Raw genomic sequence first — 11,550 nt, 5'->3', positions numbered from 1 at the left:
TGTGCATGAACCCAGGCAGAGAGAGAGATTGTACAGTCACTAGAAAAATGTTAATGTCTCCAGACCACGGCTGTCCAATGGAATCATAATATGAGTCACATAGGTATTTCCAACTTTCTAGCAGTCACATTTTTTAAAAAAAGTTTTATTTAGTTTAGAGGAGCGGGGGAGAGGCAGAGGGAGAAAGAGTCTCAAGCAGCCCCAAGCTGAGCACAGAGCCCTATGTGGGGCTCGATCCCCCCACCCTGAGATCACGACCTGAGCTGAACCCAAGAGTCCTCAGTAAAGTGGCTGTATCACCCAGGTGACCCTATCAGCCACATTTTTAAACTGTGAAAAGAAACAGGTGAAACTAGTTTTAATGATGTATTTTATTGAACCCAACATATCCAAAATATTATCATTTCAGTGTAGAATCAACATCAGAAGTTACTCCTGAGATATTTTTTATTCTTTTGCTCGAACTCTGTCTCATAGCACATTGCACGTGCTCAGTAGCCCGGTGCTGGACAGAGCAACTCTGGACCAACAGTTCTACCTCCTGGGAGCTTTAGAAAATGCTGATACCTGTGCCCCTCCAAAGTCCCATTAGGTCACAATTTCTGGGGTTAGGGTCAGGCTTTGGTATTTTCTGTTAACGACCAGGATGCTTCTAGGACATAGTCAGACTACAAACTCCTGGGTGAGACACTCCTTTTCCTTATTTCCTGTAAGTCCCAATTCCCTTCTACAGAGCCCGGAACTTTGTAAGCATTGAAAATATGCTTCATGAGCAAGTAAGTGGGATTTGGACTTGCATTTCGGTGTCCTGAAATCTAGTTCTGACTGTGCCACGAACTAGCTGTGTGACAATGACCGCACACCAACACTTCTCCTGAGCCTGGCCTTCCTCATTGGCAGCACCCAGGTCTCTGGACTCAGGGCTCGCTCTCCGCTTCTGTGTCGGAGATGAATAACCCCGAGAGCGTGTGCGATATACACCTAGCACACATGAGCACTGTCCAGCAGTGCATGCCCCTTTCTCCAGGTCTTCACCCCCAAATACAGCCCACAGTCTGGGATCCCCAATTATAGGGCGTCCTGCTGCATTGCACTTGCTCGACATATGTAATCACCATGTCAGTGGTATCTCCACAGCCACAGAAAATTTAAATTGCATCTTTCAGGTCTTAATATGATGTTTCTGGGCCATTTCACATGCTGCCCCTAAGAGGAAGGCATTTGGTTGATGTGCTCAGCAACTACACTAATAACAGGAGGATGGTGGCGTGTTGCTGTTTATAACACAGCACGGCTGCGTCTCTGTGAGCGGCAGGTTTCACTTCAGAGTGGACAGGTGGGGGCAAGGAAGGCACAGGAGGGAAGGGAAAGAAGTCCTTTCCATGTAAACATTATTTGCACCTGTGATTTGGGGAAGACGGGAGAAAAAACACCATGGACCTTAGATGGAGTCCAGGCACCCTGAAATGTTGGGGAGCTGGTTTGTTAAAGAGACATATTCACAGCCTTCAGGATAAACTCAAGCTCCAAGCCAGGCATCAGGATTTGTGAGATCTACAGTCCCTCAGTGCCAGCACCAGTACCAGTGCAACCCCTCTATTCCTGGCTCCCACACTTTTCCAGCACTTGCCCTATGCCCCAGGCATGCTGGACTAACAGTGCTTGGCTGAAAGGGTTATAACCCCTCAGGACACCTTGTATTTGTACATACATCCTTTTCCAGGCTATAAACTCTACCCATTCTTTAACACTCATTTGGATGCCACCTCCTCCAGGAAGCATTCTTGGAATACGCCCAGCAAGCCTAGGTTGGATCAGAGATCTCTCCTTTGTGTTTTTTCCAAGCTGCAGGCTCACTCTCATCATAGCACCTGGCAGTCCCAACTAGCTCCTTTCCGGTAAGGGGTCATCTCCTGAGGAAGAGAACTGCATCTTTATCTCTCCATCCCTGGCACACTGGGTCAATATGACAGACTCTTAATTTGAAGAATGAGAGTGGGAAGGAGAGAAGGAGGGAGAGAGAGGGATGGAGGGAGGGAGATGGAAGAAGAGCGGGAAAACACATTAACTGAGTGAAGAGAGGGAAGAGAGGAGGGAGAGAGAGGGAAGAAACAACTGGGTAAAGTACAGGAGTGTTGTGAACTGAATTGTGTCCCCCAAATTTCATATTTTGGAGCCCTAATTCCCAAGGCGACTGTACTGAGATAGAGCCTTTGTGGAGGAAATTAAAATTAAATGAGGTCATAGGGTGGAGCCCTACTCCAATATGACTGGTGTCCCTATAAGCAGAGACACCAGTGGCGTACACACAGAGCGAAGACCACGTGAGGACATGGGGAGAAGACGGCCGTCTACAAGCCACGGAGAGAGCGCTCAGGAGATACGAGCTCTGCCAACAGCCTCAGTGTTTAAGACACTGAATCTGTGGTATTGGGTCATGGCAGTCCTGGCAGACTAATACAATAAGTGAGAGAAACGTTCAGCCCCACACACAGACAAGGGAAGAAGAAAGGGGTGTGTGGCTACTGTGGCAGTTTGCAGCTCAGATGTCCCTCCACAGAGAACCTGCTGGAAGGAGCTCAGGGAGCCTCCAGAGCCACATCGTGAAGATCCGGCAGATGCTCATGCCGACGGCCCAGGGCCTTGTTCTCAGGGCTGCTCCCGGCTGATGACTGAGCACAGCACGGAGACTGGGACCAGGCCGTTTCACCCCTCAGTGCAGGAGGCCTCGAGGGGACTGTCTGCTCTGACTTCCTCGTCTGTGGGCTGAGACTTCATCAGAGCTGGGGCGGCGGGGGTGGGGGTGTCTCAGGCTCTTCCTGCCTCTTCCTACTTGCCCTCTGCTTCCCGGGGCCAGGCCCACAGCACAGGAGGAGCCTCTCTCCGCCTCCCCGACTCACTCTCCTTTTGGTCCTGCACCTGCTTTTCCTCCAACAAGCCTCTTGCCCATTCAATTCTGTCTTGGCAGCTGCTTTCTGGAAAACCGAAACTGACAGAGGTGTGCCGAGGGGGACATCCACGGAGTGCTCTTTGCTTCACCCTCATCACCTCTTCCTATTACTCTAGCGAGCTGGGGAGGAGGCAGGTTTCTTCCCACTGTCCGGAAGGAGAAACTAAGCGTGATGGCGATGAGCAGCTTGCCCCACAGTCACGAGGCTGGTCACGGAGGGGCTACATTGTGTCTCCCAAAGTGAAGCACTTGTGCCGTGCCTTCTCCCAGTTCACACAGCTCTGCCCCCCCATCCCAAGGAGCGCCACTTCTGCTGAGCCAGTGAGCAGCAATTTCTAATGCTGGACAGCTCTTGTCACCTTTCCAAGGCCTTGTCTCCAAGTGGCTTCCACAGTTTCGGGCTTCACCCCCCGCAAGTACACAGCCAGTCATACTCTGAAGCCTGGGGACTCATCCCTTGAGATGAGACTTGAAGGGTAAAGGCATGTTCAAAGGGCAGACCGGGGCAGCAGGACCTTCTTGGCAAGGGAGGCCAAGGCTTGTGGTCGAGCTAGACTAGTGTGTGGTCTCATGATGGGGAGAATGGAGGGATAATAGGACTAAACGTGGAGCCCAGAGCTATGGCACAGAGAAACCCATCTCCTTACTTGCCAGCCCCTAGCTTCCCAGCGGTGCCTCGCACACAGCCGGTGCTTGATAAATACGTACTACAGTGATCAGCCAAGAAACATAAGCATGGAGCTTATTAGGATCTGTTTGACTCCTGGGTTAACATATTCAGAATAGAAATAAGCAGTGGGTTTATCCTCTCTGCCTTTCCTCCTTTTTTATTTCATTCCATCATTGAAGTCTGGAGTGAATTCAAGGTAGAGGTAAGTCAGGGACAGGCAGAGTTGGTTAAAAGAAAGTAGACTTTGATACTGCCCTGCTCATGCTTCATTCCATCTGTTCCGAAGGTGCGAAGTACAGCAGTTCCCAAAGAGTTAACTCCTGGCAGTTTCCAAATCTGCAACCTTCAGAGGCCAGCAGGTCCCTCCATCTCCACCTCGAAATCAATCACACAAGATTTTCTGAAACCATCAGTCTAAGTTTTCCTTTGATCATTATCTTGTCCCCTGTTATAAACCCGTTCCCTGTCCTGCCCCAGCAGCAGGGGAGACAAGCTGCCTGTTAGCAGACTGACTGCAGATTCCTTGGAAGAGGCCGCCTGCTGGTGCTTTCACTCTGCGGGACTTCAAAGGGGAGCCCCACACATTTAAACACCATGGGGGAGAAATGCTGGAAAGAGGTGAACGCCCTGCCTACTGAGGCCTGACAGTGTTGTCTCTCGCCTTCTGGCAGAGCCATTCTCCAAGGAGCCACAGTGATGAAAAACACTGGTTCAGGAAATGGGGTAGATACAACAAGCGGAAGTGGAATTTTCACCAGCACCAAGTGCCTCTGGACTGGGAGATTTCTCTCCACTGGACCTCAATTTTCTCATCTATACGGTGAATAGATTAATGATCTTTTCAGTGCCTTTCTGATCTTGGGCATATGTCTATTTCTGGGGAAAGGGATGGATGGATGGATGGATGGATGGATGGATGGATGGATGGATGAAAACTAAATTCAGTGGACAGGTGATAAAAGGTAATAAAGATGAAGATAGAGATAGCCAGCTTAACAGAACAATAGTTCACTGTGTAACAGGGCTAAGTAAGATAATACAGAAATCACCTCATATTGCCTCACAGATGGACAAGAACTAAAAATTACTAAATCAGTAGAGAAGCTCATTGGTTCTTAGAATTCTCAAGAGGAATGAGACGTATGCAATTGACAGATTCGTGTATTCAACTGCCCACTTGCCGTCTTCACTGGAATGTCTCACGTGTGTCTATCTCAAAATCAGCCTGTTTCAAACCCAAAATCTGACCCCAATCTCCCCTTTGCCTCCCTCTCTCAGGGACAGGGACTGCCCTCTGTCAAGTTTCTTAGACCAGAAAACAGCCACTCCTGGCCCTCCTTCTCCTTAACCCTCATGAGTAGCTTTTCACCAAGTCCTTTGAAGTTGACTTTGAAAATACTCAAATCACCCACTTTTCAACCATTCATCGACCTTATCCTAAGTCAAGACATCATCGTCTTTTTTCTAGACCACTCCAGGGGTCTCTATCTGTCCTCACTGCTTCTCCATTTGCCACCACCCCTTACTTTAATCCAATCTCCACACAGCAGGGAGAGATTAGGCCACTTGCTCACTCCAAACTCTTCAGGGTCCCCTTTTGTGCTTTGGATAATCCAAATAGTTTGTTGTAAGCAGCCAATCCCTCCCTGTGTGGCCCAGCTGACTTCCCCAGCTTCATCTTCTGCGGTGCTCCCTTTCGTTCCCTGTGCTCTAACTACAATGCTATTCTTTTATATACACAGATAAGACCAAGTTATTTCTCACTTTGGAGCCCTCACTCCCATACTCCTCAAGCCCCACCCATCCCGTCCCTTAAACTGATTGATTTCTACCCATCCGCCCTCAGAAACATCACTCAAAAGATATTCTCTGACTCCCCAATTAAATTAGCCTCCCAGTTATGCCCCCTCTTAGAACTCTCTACTTGTCATTGCGAATCCCTATGACAATTTGGAACTCTCTATTTATATATTTGATTGCTTGTTTGAAGTCTGTCTCCTGAATCAGCCTGTAATGCCCACCAGGGCAGAGACTGTGCTTTTTATTGCTGTTGTTCACCTCTGTATCACCCAGCACATAGTTGCAAATATATGTAAGTCATTAAATATTTGTTGAGTTGTTGAATGAATGAAGTTATTGTATCTCCAATGTTTTCTCATAAAAATTAGTGCTGAGGTTCAATGTCTTAGACAGTTCATTATTTTTTTTCAGTTAAACCTCAAAACTACTTGGAAAAGAGGGTATCTCCAAATTGAACGTTCTAGGTCGTCGAAATCAAGGGATTCAGGGTCGAAGAGAAATTAAGAGCCTTCTTATCCAACCTCCAACCTGAAACTGAAAGTTTTTATTTTTCTAACCTCGCTGGGCTTCACTATAAAAAGTATCCATCAATGATTGTGCTGAAGTGGTGGGATTACAGGGCCTTTTCTTTTTAACTCTTTTCCAGTGGATTGTTATGTCATCACTCTCCTAATGAAACTAATGAGTCTAAGTGCATTTTCATTCTCTGGCTTAGCAAATAGGGTCAAATCTGTGCATAGGTGGAAGATTTGCTGGGATTTGGTATTAACCATCAGCACCATTACCACAAACAAACATGTACTGAGCAGGACCTATTGAATGTGAGGATCTAGGATTTTTTTTTTTTTTGCAACAAAGTAACTGCAATCCAAAAAGATGGAGGATTTCCTCCCACCCTCTCCCCAGGTTACACAGCTGATAAACAACACTAACTTAAATGTCTGACTTCAAAATCCACACAAGGCAAAAATTTAGAAACAAAGGGAGATCCCTGAAGCAATTTATCAATAATCGCACAGATTACTGCCAGGTTCTACATGCACATTTCTAAATTCTGTTTCCCACCCACTGAATTGCCTCTTCCCCTCTAGTAACATCTTTCTTACCTAGTTCCTATTTTATTACATTTTTAGTGAGTGATTAGAAAGTCAATACCTATTCCATGAAAATACTTGCAAAATAGAAAGAGGTATTAACCCACAATTCAGCCAAGCAGAGGCAATGTCGTTCATTTTAACAGTCCAGATGAGTAGTTTCATGCTTATAACATCGTATCTGCTGTAGAGATTATTAGTGGTAACGTGTCTTTTCGTGTAGAAAGCAGATACCAGTGTTCTTCCTATTTTTTAAGTTATCAAACAGCAATCAATCACGTCCCCTGAAATGTTGATCTAACAATCGTTGCTGGTTAATATTGACCTACTAATTTAAAAGTTTCAAAGGAGATGTATACAATTTGCCCAAGGTGACTTCAAATAATGCCCAATCCAGTTAATGTTTACATCCCCAAGGTGCTCACCTCCACTAAAAACCAGCCTTGCACATCAGCCCCAATGGAAAGGACAGCACATGCCAGAGTTAAGGGTGGGCTCCAAGATAAAGAGCAACCCAGCCGGAAAGCCGAGGTTCAAACACATCTGGTTTCCATTAACTGGATTTGCAACAGCCTCTTCAAAGGCAAAGAGCATTCCTCCCTCCAACCTAAAAATTCCTGCTTCCTCCAAGATGGAAGTTCCAGGAAAAAGTCCTGAATCAGGGAATTGAGTTCTCAAAGAGTTACCCTTTTATGTTGATTTTAGACAAGTTTTATTTTGTGATGCAATTGATACATGCTTATCACGAACAAAAAACAAAAACACCATTCATCACAACATGAATTAACTGATATCTCATCACTATTGTTTTTGGAAATATGTAACAAAATGAAGTCATGCTAATTGTTTTCACATATCGCTATATTGTCACCATCTTTTCTAACATTTTAAAGTAACCTGGTTTCCAACTGAGAGTAGGTGTGTTAAGGTCATCCATCAATCCTTTTTGACATTTGTACATTTAGATTGCTTCCAGTTTTTCCCCATTATAAACACGTCAGCAATGAGCATCCTTTCCTTCAACTCATTCCATAAAGATTGGGCTTCTAAAAAATGTCTGGCATATAGTACCTAAATTTTTGCTCATATTTTTAATTACTCCCTCAAAATAAATTTCCCAGAAGTGGAAATGTTTGTCAAAGCACACTTTTCAGAATTTGATTGGAGTTGCCAATTGCTCCCCCCAAGAGATTATATCAGTAGATTCTTCTATCAACACCACCTGAGATTATCTCCCTCACCTGGCCTTCACCAAGGAGGGCAAGCAGGTGCAGCTGCTTTAGAGCTGTGCTACTCGAGGTGGTCTTCAGACCAGCATCATCAGCATTATGTAGAAATGCAGATTCTTGGGTTCGACCCCTGAGATCTACTCAATCAACATCTCTGGTTGGGGGGACCCAGTAATCTGGATTTTAATAAGCTCTCCCCATGATTCTCTTGCTCATTAAAGTTTGAGCATCATTGACCTCAAGCACAAGAAAGAGATCTATGAGTTCCACCAAGCGACACATCCTCCCAACTCCCCTCACTGCTTTGTTCTTTCTCAGTAACCTTTCCTGAAACCGGCTAATAGCTAATTCTGCAACAGAGGCCCCAGAGGGTTATAAACTCAGCTTTTCAGAGAGTTTGGCAAGACAGCGAACTTCAAAACTGAAGTGGACAAAATATAGAGGCAAGTAGAAGGGAGAGAGGGAAAGGGTCTTCTGCATGGGGATGGAGAAGAAGGGCCACAGGGTTTCTGTGAGAAGGGTGGCATGTGGAGCCTGGATGTTACTTGGAAGACCAGGCTGAAGATCTGCCTCATCTCACTTGTAACTCTATAACCTTGGACAGCTACTTTATACTATTGATCCTCGGCCCCTCTTTTTTTTTTTTTTTTTTATCAGGAATAAACATCCCATGTTGCATTTTCTTGTGAGGTTCACAAATGATAAGCAATGTGAAATGCTTTGGAAACTGTGAAGCCCTGTCTACATTAGGGGGTAACATTATTATCAGAGACCTGGGTGTAGGCGAAGGTTGCCCTTCCTGTGCTTTCCTTCTCCCCATTCTGATCATGAAATTCACTTCTTCCCCCAAACCTTCAAAGTCCCCACTTATCAGTCATCAACATACAGAGCAAACTGCCTCCTTGGCCTCCTTTTAAGAGGTATCACTTACAGTTCCCAGTTGGAATATTATCTCCCTTATCTCCAGACTGCAGAAATGCATGGCCCACCACCTCCCTAAGTTGGATGGAAAATCACTTAGATGGAGCACCCCAGTTGCAGGGAAGGAAAGAGGCTATGAAAGTTCAAAACACTGTTGGGGAGGGCAGCATGACATTTGGGGCTCAGAGCAGGAGCTCAAATCTTGACCCTCTCATTAGGAAGAAGAAGGGGTCTTTGGGCCCCGTAAGAATAACATGGCCAAAGGAGAACTCTTGATTTCCCTTTGAAAACCTGTTTTCATCCAGATTTTCCCCATCTTAGGAGAGAGTGTCATGTTTACTCACACCAGAAATTTGAATTATCCTTGATTCCTGTCTTGCCCTCGTCTTCCAGGTCTAATTAGTCACGATGAACTATTGACCTTAAACAACTTACTTAACCTCTCTGACCATCAGTTGCTTCCTCTGAAAAACAGGGTATAATAATGTATCCTCATTCCAGGCTATTCAAGAATTAATTTAGACAGCCTTCTAATCCTTGACCATCCGCCCTGCAGAAAGCACCAATGATCTCTCTACAGTGTGAAGTGACACCTCTGAGAGCCACTGCATACATATTCATGGCACTCAGCCTGTATTGCAGGCACTATACAAGGGACATAGCATTGAAAAGGACAGGAGGATTCCTGTTCTCCTGGAGTTTATAATCCAGAGGGTGGAAAAGTAGAGGGAGAAACAGACAAAAGAAACAACAAGAAGAATTTCAGATCAGAATAGGTGGTGTCCAAAGAGAGACTTAAGATAAGATAATTTGATAGACAGTAGATATGTGGCTACCTAAAACTGGGTGGTCGGGGCTGGCCTCTCCAAAGAGGTCACATGTAGGCTGAGGTTTGAATGACAAGAAGAAACCAGCCATGTAAACAGAATGAAGAGGCAAGTCACTCCAGACCAAGGGAATAGCCAGTGCAAATGCCTTTCAGCCTGAGTGAACTTGGAAAGTCCAAGGAGTATCAAGCAAGTTAGCATAGCTGGCATGTGGAGAACACAAGGAGAGAGGTAATGAATAGAGTCACGGGATGGGTACAGTCAGATCACAGAGGGTTTTGCAAACCAAGGAAAGAAGCTGGAATTTGTNGGGATGGCAAAACTCAGGGTAAGCAGATTTGTAATGAGACATAAGGAGCTCTGTTTTAGCCACATTATTTTTGTGATGCCTGCAGCATCCATGTAGTGATGTCAGGCTGGCATTTAGATAGGTCTTGAGTTGCGGGTGTGTTGAGGGCTGGAGGTAAACATCCAGGAGTAATTGGAATCCCAGATTCCACTCAAGGACCTGCTTCTTAAATGTGTTACACATTGATATGCTACAGACTCTTGGCTATACCTTAGAAAAATACAGTTGGAAGACATAGCTTCTGGCTTCAAGATACTCTCATTGCCATGAGGAAAAGAGGCAGATACACAGAAAAGTATATCATACCATTTGTCAGTGCTAGGATGGATGGAGGTGTTTATGGGGTGCTAAACTGTGCGACCTTCAACCATGGCCTTGGGCTCTTCTGGTCCTCAGTTCTGTCACTCACAAACCGGGATAGTACCCCCTGTCTTGCCAACAGGGCCACAGGCACATTTCAAAGGAAATGATGTAGATGGAAGTGAATGAAAGACACAGAGCCTTGCATTATTATCCCACCGCAAAGATGGAGAAAGCTGGCGTGAAGAGTGTATTCAAAGACTTACCAGCAAAACACAGGGCTAAGTTCTGGCTGATAGGACTTAAAGGAGCCTGTCTATCTAATCATTGCAGCAGGAAATGTAATTCTTTACAAAGCCAATGTTGCTATGAGGGAATTTGCATGAGGTCGCAGATAGGATGGAAATGTTTCTCTGCTGTTGCTGCAGCTGAGTGATAGCTCCGAAAAAACAGGCATGCTGTACTTGGTGGCTGTTTGCTTTATACCAGCTCACCCTTGACCCCTAGCAAAAGTTTAACCTTTAAACTTTCCACCAACGACATCATGTTGTCCAATTGGGAGAGCAATGAGCCGTAGAGAGGACATGCCGATTCAAACTTTGACACTATCCCCTAATAACTGCGGCATGTGACTCAGTCCCTTAGCCTCAGTTTCTGGAATTAAAAGATGGTTGTGATAACCATCTCCCAGGTAACCTTAAGGATTTATCAAGACAATGAAAGCATTGTGGAATCATGGCAGCAACTGAGAGTGGACCCAGGAGGACGAGCGAGAGGAAGAAGAGGAACTGGAGCGGTTGGTTTTGTGGAATTGTCCAGGATTATTGATTCAGACTTTCTATCAAACGGGGAAAATAAATGCAAACTTGGGGAATTGACACGGAGAGGCCCATTCCACAAGTGGGCAGCTACGTCCTTGCTGGAGAGCGTGAAGATGCTCTTGGGACCTGTGTTACATTTGAAGCAAATGTTGAACATGGTGATGCAGAGGGCAGTAATAAAACAGTGCTGAGCTATACATGCCATACAATGAAGAAGTTCAGTATGACAAGAACTCTTTCGACAGCAAAGAAGGAAGAAGAAAGCACAGGTGGTATGGAATGGCTGCAAATCAAGGACCATGATTTCTCCTATAGACCCAACATGATTTGTATCTTTCTGCATGAAAATGAAGATGACAGCGTTGTAGCTCCAGCCTCAGATAAATCTTCGGAGTTGGAAGAGCAAGAGATTCAAAGGCAAGACAATTCAAACCTGAGTTATGAACAGGGGAAATCACTGAACTTGGAAGTAGAGAATTCTGGTTCTCTTATTGATATCCCTCCTTCCGAGATGGAAGGTTATGTCCTTTATGGAAACTCAAGATACTGCCTTGGAAAACACTCTCAGATGAAATATTTTTCATTATAA

The 11,550-nt window shown here is 45.3% G+C and overlaps 1 pseudogene; it reads left to right on the top strand.

The window, feature by feature from the left end:
* The first annotated feature begins 9,804 nt into the window (after positions 1-9,804).
* LOC100465642 lies at positions 9,805-11,550 on the top strand (annotated as a pseudogene).

This window comes from Ailuropoda melanoleuca, chromosome 9, assembly GCF_002007445.2.
Source record: "Ailuropoda melanoleuca isolate Jingjing chromosome 9, ASM200744v2, whole genome shotgun sequence".
In the NCBI taxonomy this organism is placed as follows: domain Eukaryota; kingdom Metazoa; phylum Chordata; class Mammalia; order Carnivora; family Ursidae; genus Ailuropoda; species Ailuropoda melanoleuca.
The sequence above is the reverse complement of the archived record's forward strand: the minus strand, read 5'-3'. Positions and strand labels throughout refer to the sequence as shown.